The sequence below is a fragment of the Dermacentor variabilis genome, chromosome 11 (genome assembly GCF_050947875.1).
Source record: "Dermacentor variabilis isolate Ectoservices chromosome 11, ASM5094787v1, whole genome shotgun sequence".
In the NCBI taxonomy this organism is placed as follows: Eukaryota; Metazoa; Arthropoda; class Arachnida; order Ixodida; family Ixodidae; genus Dermacentor; species Dermacentor variabilis.
In genome coordinates, this window is record NC_134578.1 from 63,480,460 (window position 1) to 63,494,396 (window position 13,937).

At 41.1% G+C, this 13,937-nt stretch overlaps 1 long non-coding RNA gene across 1 annotated transcript in view; it reads right to left on the minus strand.

Annotated features, from left to right (window-relative positions):
• Positions 1-2,410: 2,410 nt before the first annotated feature.
• LOC142564779 (uncharacterized) overlaps positions 2,411-13,937 on the minus strand; it is a 30,548-nt gene continuing 19,021 nt past the window's right edge. The window contains exon 3 of the long non-coding RNA XR_012824674.1: positions 2,411-2,512. This is a non-coding gene — a long non-coding RNA (uncharacterized LOC142564779). The remainder of the gene's footprint in view (positions 2,513-13,937) is intronic.

The following is a 13,937-nucleotide window of genomic DNA, read 5'->3' on the forward strand; positions in this document are numbered from 1 at the left end:
CTCGCTAGCCTAAGTTCTTGCTCTGTCTAGCCTTGTTTTCTTGTCATCCGTCTTGAGCTGAATGCCTCATCCGCAGTCCATTTGACGCGTGCACCATTTTGGCCAGCGAAGTTCTCCGATACTCCACACCAAACAATCGTTATAATGAACTTTGCTCATTTATTTATGTAGACGGGAGGCTAGTTATTGCCGGTATTTCTAGAGGCGGTTCCTAAGTCATATTTTGGTTTATGCATATCTCCTTGAGGCCTTAAAGAGAGTGTTTGTGTGTGGCAGAAAGCACCTTCTTCGCGTTCGTTTTTGAAATATATTCGAGCCGTATAAGCACAAGAACCTCCTACGGTAAAAATGCCTGCACCGTAGACACGGCCGCGATTTATTATTTTAAGTGCACTTTCCGTTGTTGCATATCTGAAAGGAAAAGAGGTGCGAAATGTAACTGAAGAATGGCAGCCCCTTTAAAAATTGACCCACTACAATAACTAAATACTCAAAAAGCTTGCCATCAGTAATATATGACAGATACATTTCTGAATAAACGTGTGATATCCTTAGCTATGGTGAAAATATGAATACCTACCCAAAAATATTAGCAGCATTGTTTTCTTGCCCTTAGCGAAACTGCCCTTTTTCTATATTTGGAGCAATAATTGTGGACATTCGTTCGGGTTAGTCTAGCAAGTACTAAACGACAAGGCCGAATTGTCGATTTATTACTCTTAAAGTGATCCTTACTGTCCTCCTACAGATTTGGCGGTATTGTCTCGGCTAGCCAGACAACCAAGAGAGCTGGACTATCATCAAACTATTTAAACTTCAGTTGGCCTCCTCCCTTGTTTATTTTCATGCCAAAATATTCCTGAGCGCCAAGGCTTTATTGATATCTGGCACTATTCAATTTTAACATGAGTAAAGTGGTAGAGATGACAGCTCGGCTATGCCATAAACGTGGAAGATGTGAGGGTATGCCTCATGCTAACAGAAATCTAATTTGTCAGCTTGCAAAAGGGGATCCCTGATTCACCTGCGCATGTTTACTTTTAGTTATACACTTACGATTCCTTTCATTGGCATGCGGTGTTAATTTGCATGAATAGGCAAGATTTCGCACATATATACGCATATATACAATTGAGCTAAAGGTTGAGGATGCATCATCGCCATTATTATTACCATCAGATTCAAAAGCCCTACCGCTATCGTCGGCATCAGCAGCACAAAAAGATAAATATAAATTTTCTACATTGCATGCAGAAGGTCCATTGATCTCGTAATACATGACTTCCACCAACTGAAACCATGTTTTGTCTGGAAATTTCCTTATTTTATCGCACCCCGTATTGCGTACGCCTCCTCAGCTACACTTCCCTCTAACCGATACCCAATCTGCTATCAGCAACAATTATCGGGAACGCGCCCCACTTGTACTGGCCACCTCCCTTTCTGCTTCATACTCTCAACTATGCCATTCATCACCCACATGTTGCGTAATCCATACTCCTGTTTCAATCTCTTTATGTTATGACAACATTTCACTGCAATTGCACGACGCTTTCATAGGCTAATCTTAAGGATCTTCGTTCACTTTAAAATTTCTGCCGCTTGTGCTAGCAACAGCAGATTCTAACATTTTCAATATACAGGAAAGCAGCCGGTCGTTAGTCTGAAATTGAACGGCGCATGCGCCTAAATTAATTTGTTCTTTGGGAAATCTTCGCCTCAAGGTCAGGGTCTCCTATGAATAATTATTCTACGTGTATAAACTCTTTCAAAGATTCTCGAGGCTGAGTTCCACTCGCGATTTCTCGTTTTCTTTTTAGGGCGTTAAACTTTACATGACAGCGCCAGATAGTATTCTTCAGAACTACTGGTGCACTATGTCGGTGAAGGTAATCAATCAGCTGTAAGTTATCTCCATGATTTCTGACAAGTACAATGCCGCCTGAACGCTGCAGGTTGTTGGAGTGTTCCCAAATCATTATCAGGGCTAGTCAGTTCTCACCTAAGAGCTTGAACACTTTTACACACGCAGTCAGCTTCGTTGGAAAGATTGTTTCTGGTTGTCTCACCAACTTAATAATATTTATTTTCCTGTCTGTTCTGTGAAGAATTGGGGTAGCTATGATATTCATAGGGATTTGTTTCGACATTTTCATATGCTCTGTGCGCCTTTTCATTGTGCAGAGTCTATAACATCAGCTCCGTTTAATAATAAAAGGCCGTATCAAAATCTTTGCATGCCATATACAAAGTCCTAGCACAAGGCTTTTGAGTTGCTTCAATTGATACAGTGTACTGGATAAACACTCAATACCTAGGCAAACATTGTAATGATTAGCAACTCAGTGACGTTCACTTTCGGCTAGAAATGTTGGGAATGAAACAGCCTAAGGTACAAAAGAAAAATTACCTGAGCGGGATTCGACTTGTTGCAGCGTTCACAGTGTCGTTCTGCCAGCACAAAAGAAACCATGGAGCTAGTGTAGCAACGAAACGAGCATGGTCCTTCGGTCTGTTTGATAAAGTGTTAAAAGCACAAATCAAAATGCGTAAAGATTACATCTGAGAAAACTTTAACACAGCGAGATGTAACATAGTGCTAAAAAGAAAATGGTGGTGGTACTGGTGGTGGCTTTTAGCAACAAGTGGTTTTATCCTGGCGATCAAGGCAGGTTAATGCTGAAAGGAGCATCATATTGATACAAAATAAGATTTCAGTACCGTAGCATTCTCAAGCACAACCACTCGTACGGTGGGGACAGCTTTCGCGTGGAAAAAAAAGGTGCGAGTTCGGTGCGTTGAGTTCACGGGTAAGAAGGTGCGGCGAAGACGTGTGCGGACAAGGATAACCATACTGAACACGTGTCGGCGCTAATATCGCACTGCTGTCGACAGAGTTATAAAGAGCGCAGGGCAACATTGTCACACAAAGGAGCCAGATTGGAATAGCACCTAACACAGAGGGTGTCGGGTGTGGCCACACTAGAGCGAGTATGTCCGTGGCCATACTGGAACTCACGTGTGCTTCCGCTTGGCGTCATGAAGAATGTTTTGAAGAGCCGCGTGGAGCAAGAACGTGACTACCCTGCGTCGCTGTATAAGCAGCGCCATTCGAATTGTACATTTTGGGGCATTCACCACATACTGGCCTTGTCTGCATTATTGTCCCCCCCCCCTCTAGGGCGCGAAGTTCGTAAGAAAATTGCCTTGCAGAATGACAGATTTTGCAGACGTGAAATGTGAGAAAATGTAACCATGTTTAGGTGTTTTAACAGGTAATCTGCTGTAAAGACTTCACGTCTTGCAAAAAGCACCCGTATGTGAAGGAGTAAAATAGTGAGAATTTGCGATTTTACATATATCGCTTCCTGCATGATCAGAAATATTACGTGCACTGATTGTGCGCGTCCTTCAAAGCGCAGTCCTTTTGCAGAAAACCCCTCCTTCATAGAATTTTAGGAAACACACCTGGGGAAAAGAGGGCGGTCTTGTTGGTGCTTGTTAGGGCGGATCAGACGATTCGCGAACGCAGCTCTACTCGTACTCTAAGCTGACGTCTTTTGGGCCACTGTGAACGGCTCTACGAGCTTGTGCTTCATTACACTGTTCAGATCAATGAACGGATGTGGGCGTTTCTGAATCTTAATGTCTATTAGCATGGTGTTGATTTGCAGTGATTGTTTTGGCTATAATTGTGACTGTAAGAGTGGCAGTGGTCAATTCGCATAAAAGCAAGGCATGATGCCGAAGATGCTCTAAGACTTCATGATGTCATGACAGGATCATGGATGAGATTTATAGCAAAGCTGTTAGCTTATATTTGGCAAGGTTTTATCGCGGCATGCTCACCCAGAAAACGGCAACTGGAAAAGGTATTGGTGTTTGAGTTCTCGCGCAAGAAAATTATGTCTTCGCGTATATTCGAATTACAGTTCGATGCTATCTTGTGTGTAGGATGTGTGGAAGTCCTTCTTTACGGATTTTCTGACACATTCTGTTTTGACAATTTCTGTTAGTTCATTGACGCACTTGGGCGAGGTGGAGGGCTTACAATAAAGGGAATGTATGCTCTGCAATCTGTATCTTTACCTAGCGGCCGGAACCACGCACATAGACCTCAAATGGCCGATGGAAAAGGGCCTTGTCTTTCAGTTACCTCGTAACAGTTTTATGTTTTCTCGTATATTCGAATAACAATTCGAAGCTATCATGTCTGCAGCTTGAGTGTAAGTCGTATTTCTCCGTTTTGCGACAGAATTATACAGTGATTTCTTAAGTCTAATGGTCTGAACCAATCAGGTGACCGCTGCGTACGCTGGCTACAGCATGGAGGCACCATAGCGTTGTCGTTGGCTTCCAGTGAAGGCATGGGAATTCTATGAACCATCGGGTCGAATCGGCACAGTCGAATCGGCAGTCGATGGGTGTGGCGAAACCGGTGCATGTGTGCCTGCAGATGTCTGTTCTTGGCCTACAGTCTCCATTGCTGTCTCTGCTGATATCTCTCGAGAATGCACACTTTACGGAGATGCATGCTGCTAAAGCGAGGCTGGTCGTGCAAAAGAAGGGCGGAGATGATCGAACGTGACCCGACACTCGCACGAGATAGGTTGCTAGGCTCACAAGTTGCACCACTATGCCGTCATCCCAAGCGGTGCCCTCTCCACGCACGCACTTCACAAACACTCTTTGCCTACGCCAAACGCACGCTCACAGGCCCTGTCCTTGTCTCTGTGCTGCTTAATGTACCGTTGTTTATCACACGTGTCTTGCAAAAACTCGGTTTGAGAAATGACTACATAACTCGCGGCTGTCGCCTCAAAAATAGCTCGGCTGGGGTCTTCCCGGTCACAGAATGATGGGTTTTCCTGTATGACATAAAAAACTATCTGACCCTTCCTGCAAGGGTTTTTGCTTGCCATGTTCAACAAGAGAATACTTGCTTTAAAAGAGCCTTATTTGTTGCCTGAACTAGACGATCGGCTGCTCCGTAGGAGCTTGCGTGATAGGGGGGGGGTGTCTTAGTATGTTTGATACAGTTACGAGACAAGAATGTCGCAAACTCCTGCGACACAAACTCTGCGTCGTTATTACTTACAATCTCTTCACGAAACACGTACGCTGCGAAAAGTCGCAGAAGCTTACGATAGCCTGAGAGGTGGCAGTTGATGACACGTACCAAACTTCAACCCATTTGGAGTTTGCATCCGCTAAGACAAGAAAGTTGCGACTACCTATTTGCGCATAGTCAACATGCGCTCTTTGCCACCACCTTGATGGGTATGGCCACCGGTAGAGAGGTATAGGCTGAGCTGCCGATTGTACGAGTTGGCAGATTCGGAACTTGCTTACACATTCCTCTATACCTTTGTGCGTACTGCCGCACATAACAGCTTGCCGACATTTTCTTTCGGCTTGAGCCAAGGTGGTCCTCGGGAAGCAAGGATAGCACCATGGGCCTGAGGTTCTCAAGTACAATTCTCTTGTCCCCCAGGCCAGACAATTTTGTTTGAATGAGAGTTGAAGACGCCGGACATAGAAGGCTTTCAATTTGTCTACGACATTTCATGGCCAACAACCTCTAACGTGCTCCAGAAACTTGCGAAGTTTGCCATATCGCGCACCTTCTTCTCACGCATCTCGCGCTGTGATTGGCATGCATTCTAAAAAAGACTGACATTCAGCCGTTTTTGGTTCGGAAAAACAAGCATCAGGTTATCTTGACAGAGCGTCAGCCACCTTAGTTTCAGCTCACTTGCGGTACTTCTGAGTGAACTGGTGAGAAGACATCATTAAAGACCACCTTTGCAGTCTGGCCACTGCTACCGATGGCGTGGCATTGTTGTGTCCCTAACTTGTCAGTAGTGGCTGATGGTTCATATATAAGTAAGATTTTGTACTGTACAAGGACTTGTGGAATTTCTGCAATCCAAAAATAAGAGCTAGGGTGTATCTTTCACACTGCGGATAGTTCTTTTCTGCGGGTGTCTAGGTACGCGAAGCAAGTGAAATGAAACACATGAAACATGAAAAAATAACGGTTCTAATGCCGTGCGCTCGTGCATCACATTGCAACCCCAGCGACTTGTGTGCATTGTAGCACGTGAGCGCTCGACTGCTGATAAGCAGCTGTTTCGTGGCCTCAAACGCGTCGCTGCATTTCCTCGTCCAAAGTGAACGCTCTCCCTTTGGAAGTAGATTGTACAACGGCTCTGCCACCGACGCTAAGTTGTTTAAAATTTGCCATATTAGTTCAGTAGCCCTAGATAAGCTTTCAACGCCATGGTACTCGTAGGCTCAGGAGCATAGGTGATTCGTTTCCCCTTGCTTTCAGAGAGATGTTTCCCCTCTGAGCTTATCGTGTGACCAAGGTAAGACACTTAACAAAGGACGAACTTACATTTCTCAGTCTTCACGGTAATGGTGTACTGTATCAGTCGCTGTAAAACTAGCTCAAGTGTTTTTTCACACTCATTTGTGTTCCGCCCAGCTACAATCACATCGTCAATGTAGCAACCTACATTCCTAATATCCATCAAGCCTTTACCCAGTAATGATTGGAACAAAGCCGGAGAACTTGCTATACAATCGGGAAGTCTGTTGTACTGATATAGCCCCAGGTGTGTGTTTACTGTCTCTACCTCTTTGGATTCAGGGCTAAGCATCACTTGCCGATCTGCTGATGATAAATCGAGTACATAAAAACACTTTGCGCGAGCAAACTACACTGAACAAATCTTTCCGTAGGGGCAACGGATAGTGATCTGTTTTCAAGACCGGATTGAGCGTGACTTTGAAATCGCCACACAACCCTATTTTGTCACCTTTTCTTGGGACCACGAGTGGCGTTGCCCAGTCGCTCGGAGTTACACGCTCAATCATACGTTGTTTTTCTCAAGGTTGGACCGTCATTTTTCTACTGTTTCTCGGAGCGCGAATAGTACCGACCAAGATTTATAAAATACAGGGGTGCACTTTGGCTGCAGAACTACTTTTGCCTAATAGTTCTTACTAGCTCCCAAAGTGGAAGAAAATACCCGTGGGTATTTGGAATGCAGCTGCAAAGCCCTATCTTCAACGCACAAAACGAAAAGCGCTCTAAATTGCCAAGCCAGCTTCTGCCTAGAACAATTGACAGATTGCGCTCACTGTCACTAACAACAAAAGGTAAAACGGCACACTGACCTTCATAGCAAACATTGAGGTGACACTGAGCAATTACCTGCATTTTTTCACCTGTATAAGTTTTTGCAGCAATTTAGTTGGCTCACACTTGACATGCAACAACTTGGCGTTGTACAAACTTTCTGGCACTAGTACCGCGGTCGCACCCGTGTCAACCTGCATTGGCAGGCTGTCGCCTTCGACGCTCACAGACACAACTTAGCTTTCCTTCGAAGGAGTAGCGTCACAACTGTGCAACATGTACTCATCTTCAGATCACTTGGCTACCAGGTGCGCTTTTAGTTCTTCCTGGCTTGCCTGGAACAAATATTTTGAAGGTAACCTACTTTCTAGCATCGTCTGGACTTGTAAGTCTTGCACCAGCAGTAGTCTGATGGATGGGCTCTGCCACAGTTGCTATACTTCTGTCTTTTCCGTTTTCCTTGTGCTGACCGTTAGAAAAAATGTTGAAAGGTTATTGAAATGTCATTGTACAACGTGAAGTGAAATTGAAATTGAAACGTGAAATGGAAATGAAATTGCAAGAACATTAGGGAATTGTTGAAACATTATTGAAGAAGGTGTTGACAAGTGTTGATAATTGGCCAATGAAATTTGTCCAAATATCATTGGGGCATTTATTTGTGAAGGATTATTAGTGTATTGTTGAAACCATGATGTATTTAAATGTTGAAAGCCTATTGAAAGATTCTTGAAGATGTGTTGAGTCTCAAAATTGAAAGCACATTGAGGTATTATTGAAATGTGTTGTTTGTTAATATTTAAAGCCCACTAAAGCATTGTTGCAAACCTGTTGGCTCTCAACATTGCCAGTCCTTTGAAATATTGTTGCAGCTGTGCTGAATGTGAACACTAAAATTCTGTTGAAATCCCTTCTGGTCCCAGTATGTATCTTTAGCAGTGCCTAAGACGGCACTTTTCTTAAATTACGTCTCAGCTTTGCAGTGTTGCATATACTTATCTTTGATATCATGTTGAAATGTTTGCTGCGAGAGCATAGGGGTTAAATTTAAACACAGGCGCTTTTGTATTGCAGGCCTCGGTCACCTCGCCTCAAAAGCATGCTCGTAGATTGCCTGTAAAAAACCTTTTGTAAAGCTGCTAGCAGTACTATTATACCACTTTTTCAATTGCCACATAGAATGGAGCTTCACGAACTCAAGAGTGCTGAACTGATGCAGACGAAAGCCATTTTTCTAGGTAAAGTGTTTATTTGTAACCAATCATCTGTGTAAACGTCCAACGATTTGTAGTTTGCGAACATCAGAAGCTTTTAAAAGCTATTGCATAGTACGAACTTTCTGCACCTTGACACCATAACAAAATTGAATACTGACAGGCCCGAATACTGGCCCGAATGTAAAACATATTTCCCAAAAGAAATAAATCATAAAAAATAAATTCCTAAATAAATAATTGTACAAGAACAATGACATGACTGTAAATAAGAACATTAAAAATTGGTACTTGCTTTCTCTCTTGTATAGTCAGTGGCACTATAGCCATAGTACAATTCGTTTGAACCCACAGTACTCACTTATACACTAATATGCAGGGTGGTTATCTTTAGGTTTCATGGAATTTATTAAAGACTGGGTGTTGCAACTGGCGTAATTCAGGATACAGAGTGCCAAACACCACTTGCATGAGAAATCAAGACGAACATTCAGCTAATTAACAAAAACGCTTTCTCATAAATTTCTATGAATTGCAGCCGGTAATTTTACAAGGTGCATGCACTTAGATTGAATTTCCAAATGATTCCAGTAACGAGACAAATGCGGTCAAACAGGCTGTAGAAATGACTATTGTTGCAGTTACTTTTTTAACAAAATGTACTGTTATGCATTGAAGCACAAAAGTAACTGGAATGCCCATGTATTTGGTCTCACATTGATGAAAAAATCTCGAAACTGGTATCATACTGGCAATTAATTTCAAGTGAACACGTCTTTAAAACGGAGTGGTTACAATTTGTAAACTGCAATATGTGCCGTAATGTTATAATTGAATTAGTAAATTCGTGAGAATCAGTTGAATGTGTTTCTCTTTCTTGCGGTAGTAATCTCCACCTTTGAATATTCTAGCTTAAAAACAAGAATTATGCTACCTGGCACGGGCAACGAAAAATAAAATATGTAGAAATGAAAAAGATCACTCTGTACAATCCTGCTTTGTTGGTTAAATGGTGTGTGCTAATTTCAGTAAGCCTTGTCTACTTTGAAACATGGCAATCGCATTAAGTGATGCTATGGGAGCACTTTTCTTAAGCGAATGTTAGGAGAGGTTGGCGCGTTTGTGGTGGCACCGGCTATTCCTTGTCACTTGGCAAACGAAACAAATTTGCGTAAAAAGGGAGAATCGTGACACAGAATATAACACTCAGTAGAACACCGGATCAATAAAAATATACAGTCTATTATGCAGTTTATTATGCTGCATTGCTGTTGCATGATCCAATTGACTTTATTGCCATCATAACGTCCTTATGCAGATCATTCCATATCAAGCGACTTATTCATATCGAATGCTTCAGATTTTTCTATGAAAAAAAAAAGCTAATGGTGACGTGCTGAAATACTACGAAATTAGTCCTTGTGCGAGTTCAATTTCAATTTTGTTCACTGCCACAAATACTAACGAAAGAATTCAAAAAAAGATCTCGTTTCATGCAAACATTAAAGCCACATCATTTCCATTACCAGAGGGTTCCTGTTGCACTTAAAATTTAAGCCATCTCATACCTAATGATTTTAACTAATGTATTTTAGCTAGAAAAATAAACCGTTTTTACGAAGGTAAGTGAAAAGCAGTTTTTGCTGAAGAACTCTGACATTGGCACAAATGCACTTGCAGGTGTGTCACTCCATGCCATATCAACCAACGTTTTTTGACACCACAGATATAGCTGGAAACGTTGCCACGTGTTTAATGCATTGAAAAACTCATTCCCCACTTTTATTTATTTTTGCTAAAAATTATGTAGCATTTTGGTGACAGTTTAGTTTTCCTTCTCAGCTGATCTAGAGGACATCTATCAATATTTTTTTCAAATGCTCATTGTATTGATTGAGGCCTTCAAATGGTGTCCATGGAAATACGGTGAAGTGATGCGACTGCCAAAATAGCCAATTTCTCAAATATTTGAATACGTCGAACGCTTTTGGCACAGGCAAAAGTGAGTAAAATTGCAAAGTGAAAATTTTTCTCGTAACAAAAAATTCAGAGGACAAAAAATAAATACAGAGTGGTAGCCCAGGAGACACAGTATAGCAAAAAACTATTAGAAGCTATCAAGGTTTAGCTGATCGCCTGTAATAAAACAGTAAAATTCAAATTTTTTGGCAGAAGCTTCATGTTCAAGGTAAAACAGCTTTGGCAGTTGGAAAACAAATATATTATACACTATTATATAGTTCTACATATCTGCTACGCATGTGTGAATTTAAAAAAGAAGGCATAATATTTAATTTCAAAAAATTCCTTTTTAATTTTTTGTCAGCACCGGCTTTTCTCGGACAAGCTTGCCGGCCGGGACACAAAGCTGGCTTCATCTGCAGCACAGATGACAAAGAAGCGGTGTTGGGGTCCGCATTTTATTGACAAGAGACGCACGCTCTAACGCAATAAGGCTTGTGCTTGGTGTGGGCCTGGTAAACCATACAGCCATTGCATATAAAATATCAATGTGTGTTAAATTCGTAAGGGAGTCCTGCAGTGCTAAGGGATATGTTTCATGCAGTTTACAAAAAGCAATAGGTGCTATTACGTAGACAAAATCTAGAAAAAGCGCCCGTATTGTTCATGCAATGCGACATGTCGCACTACAATGCCATGCGACGTACAGGGAGGAGGACACTTTGTCGCCTGCTCCCTGGAACCCAATCACGATGCAAGTAGAAAACACCTTCATAATTAAAGCTTAAAACATACACGAGTAAGAGCAAATTCTTGAGGTGTTGCGGGTTACTACTGTTTCGGAGCCGGAACAAGCTCGTCTCTAAAGGGCATGTGTTCCTTATTCAGTCGGATGTCATTGGCGACCACTTATCGCGTTCTTGTTAAAATATACGAGCCCAAACTGCGGCGCTTGACATCACCTGCCTTTGTAACGATAAAAAAGGCAGTCACAATTTGTTGACTAGTTTTGTGGCTAATTATAGTAACAATTTTACCTTGCTAGATGACAAGGCTTCATTTATTTATACTGTATGTATGATGCAGAAACGAACATTATAAATAATATGTCATCGCACCTAAAAACTATACCTTTCGTAACTTGTCGCATGCAAAACAGGTATGTAGGGCAATGCAGTGATGGGTGACACATACTTTGACATATACCAAAGCTTATTTGTTCTCCTTCAACACGAAGCTCCTTGCGAAACATTTCAACTTTACAGTTTTTTATCTATTCAACTAAACCTCCAAGGCTTCAAATACGTTGCAGCTATCTCAAGTCAACCAGGCTGTGATTCTATATATATTGTGCCTTATGCATTTCTCTGAATTTGAAGAAACAAATTCAAACTTTGCAATATCGACCGTCACACCAGTTCAGTCTCTTGTATGATCCATCCTAATATCTGGAATATAAAATTTCCCCTTGAAAAAGAAACGTGGGTCAGTGCCTCCTACTTCCAGGAAATTTGCGGTACATGAAGCCTGCAAAAATAAAAAAGACACAACAAGTTTTAAAAAGCAACTTCCACATGGAAGAACGTGGCATACATGCTCTCTTTATAACAAAATACATTTATGTATTTGTCTTGCTTTAGTACAACTTTCCACGGTTGCAGCTTCCCAGCATGACCATTTCAATTTATCCAATGTGGCGCATGATTCCACTACGTGTTAAATGCAGAAAAGTGCAAAGAGATACAACACACTGTAGCAAAATATCTTAATGAATATCCTCAATGTCGAAGATCTGAGCTTTGGTTGCTTAGAGACGAAATGGTGAAAACAAATTTCACATCGTTCATAAATAAACCTAAATTACTGACAACTAAAATTATTTCTCGTAACTGGTAATAAAAATGTGCAGCACTTCACTGTGCTTTCCTATGCTCCAAATACGATACTGTCACCTCAGTAGAATTGAGTGTAGCTTTATTTAAATTTAAGTTTTCTGACTTCAAATGCAATTGGAGTACATCTGTCGCCTTACATTGGCTTGGGGCTTTCTACATTAAAGAAAATACTGTTTACAGCGAAGTGTGTTTTCTGCCTCAACGACTGAACGACTGTTCTAATGACGATTCTCTGTATTTGTGCACCAAGCTGTTTACAGTGACACAGACAGAATGTGATTGATACGAAGGAATGCTCAGTCTTCTAAAAGCCATACGCCAGTGGACTGACTTCTTTAACCCTTTGAGGTTCACTGCGCTACGTTTGTGGTTGCGACGGAACATTTTGAAAAAAAATGTGCCTTTTCAGAACAAAGTATTGCCTAGCATCACACTGGAGGTGCTGCAATCTTCTGTGATTTCTAGAAAATATTCTTACTGTGCTGTGGCCCCTTGAGTTTATCCAAAACTGATTTTTCATTTAGCTCCTTTGTGTCTTTCACTTCAGTAGTTTGGGAGTGTTGCCACTTCACCTAGTTTACTAAAAAGAAATTTGTGTAAGTTTGAATACACAAAATAAATATGCTTCTTTATCCTGCAGAGAAAAACTGCAAATACTAAAAGGGGTTAACCGCTTTATTGTCACCTCAAAATTTATTTACCGTTTTTTCAAAAGTTACTCTTAAGAACATTTATCTGCAATAAAAACATTAGGATGGTGTCAATAGTGATTTCTGGGACCAAACAGAACAATGCCAGAAGCAAAGCGAATATTGGATTGCTTTTGAGTAAGGAACAGCTTATATCACAATTGTAAAATGATGTTCACATCCTAGTATTAATAAAGTTAGCAAGTTTTTGTCGCTGCATACTGTTATGCAGAGCTGTTTATTAAAAGCACAAATGGACCAGCAAAATGTTTCTTTATATGAACCGGGCTCTTCATTAAGCATCAATGATTGTTGTACAGCCTCTAAAGTACAGCTACTTAAGTTATGTAGCCTGGTCTGCTATTCGTACAAATTCCCACGTTTTATCTTTCTACTATGTTCTTGATGTTGAAAATTTACCGTACTTTGCATCAAGTTCTATGTTTCATTGATTTACAAATAGTGACCATTCAAAGGCCAAATCAAAAAGACACTATTCAATTCGAAAGTTTCGAGTATTTCCACACCACTAAAAATATACAACTCCTAAACTGGCGAGACATATATTCCCCAAAATGTGCTCCTCAACGGCCTAAACAATAGCGACGAGAAAGCTCATTATTCTTTTTGATAAATTTAAGCCCACTATCTACTTCGCAATGGTTCCTAATAACCCTGCAGAGAGGCAAGTTAAATAAGGAACCAGTAAACAATACTAACAATTTTAGATCGGGAGTAGTGGACATGGGCCAATGGTCTGTAAGAAGCTTTATATTGCTTATTATCAATTCATTAAGCATATGGGGAAAACCCACATAAATATAGTCTTTTTTTAAATCTTAGAATACAAAGTGATAAAGTCCATGATAATAAATACGTTAGGTGCTTAGAATGAGTAAGCCTGCACTAAACATTGTAATGTTGACAGTGATGCTAGCAACTCTGTGCCTGTTTTTTCTTTGATTGAAACACACAAAGGGAAATGCCACAAAACTTATGTTCCCTCTGCTTGAAAGGCTGCTGTTTGGCA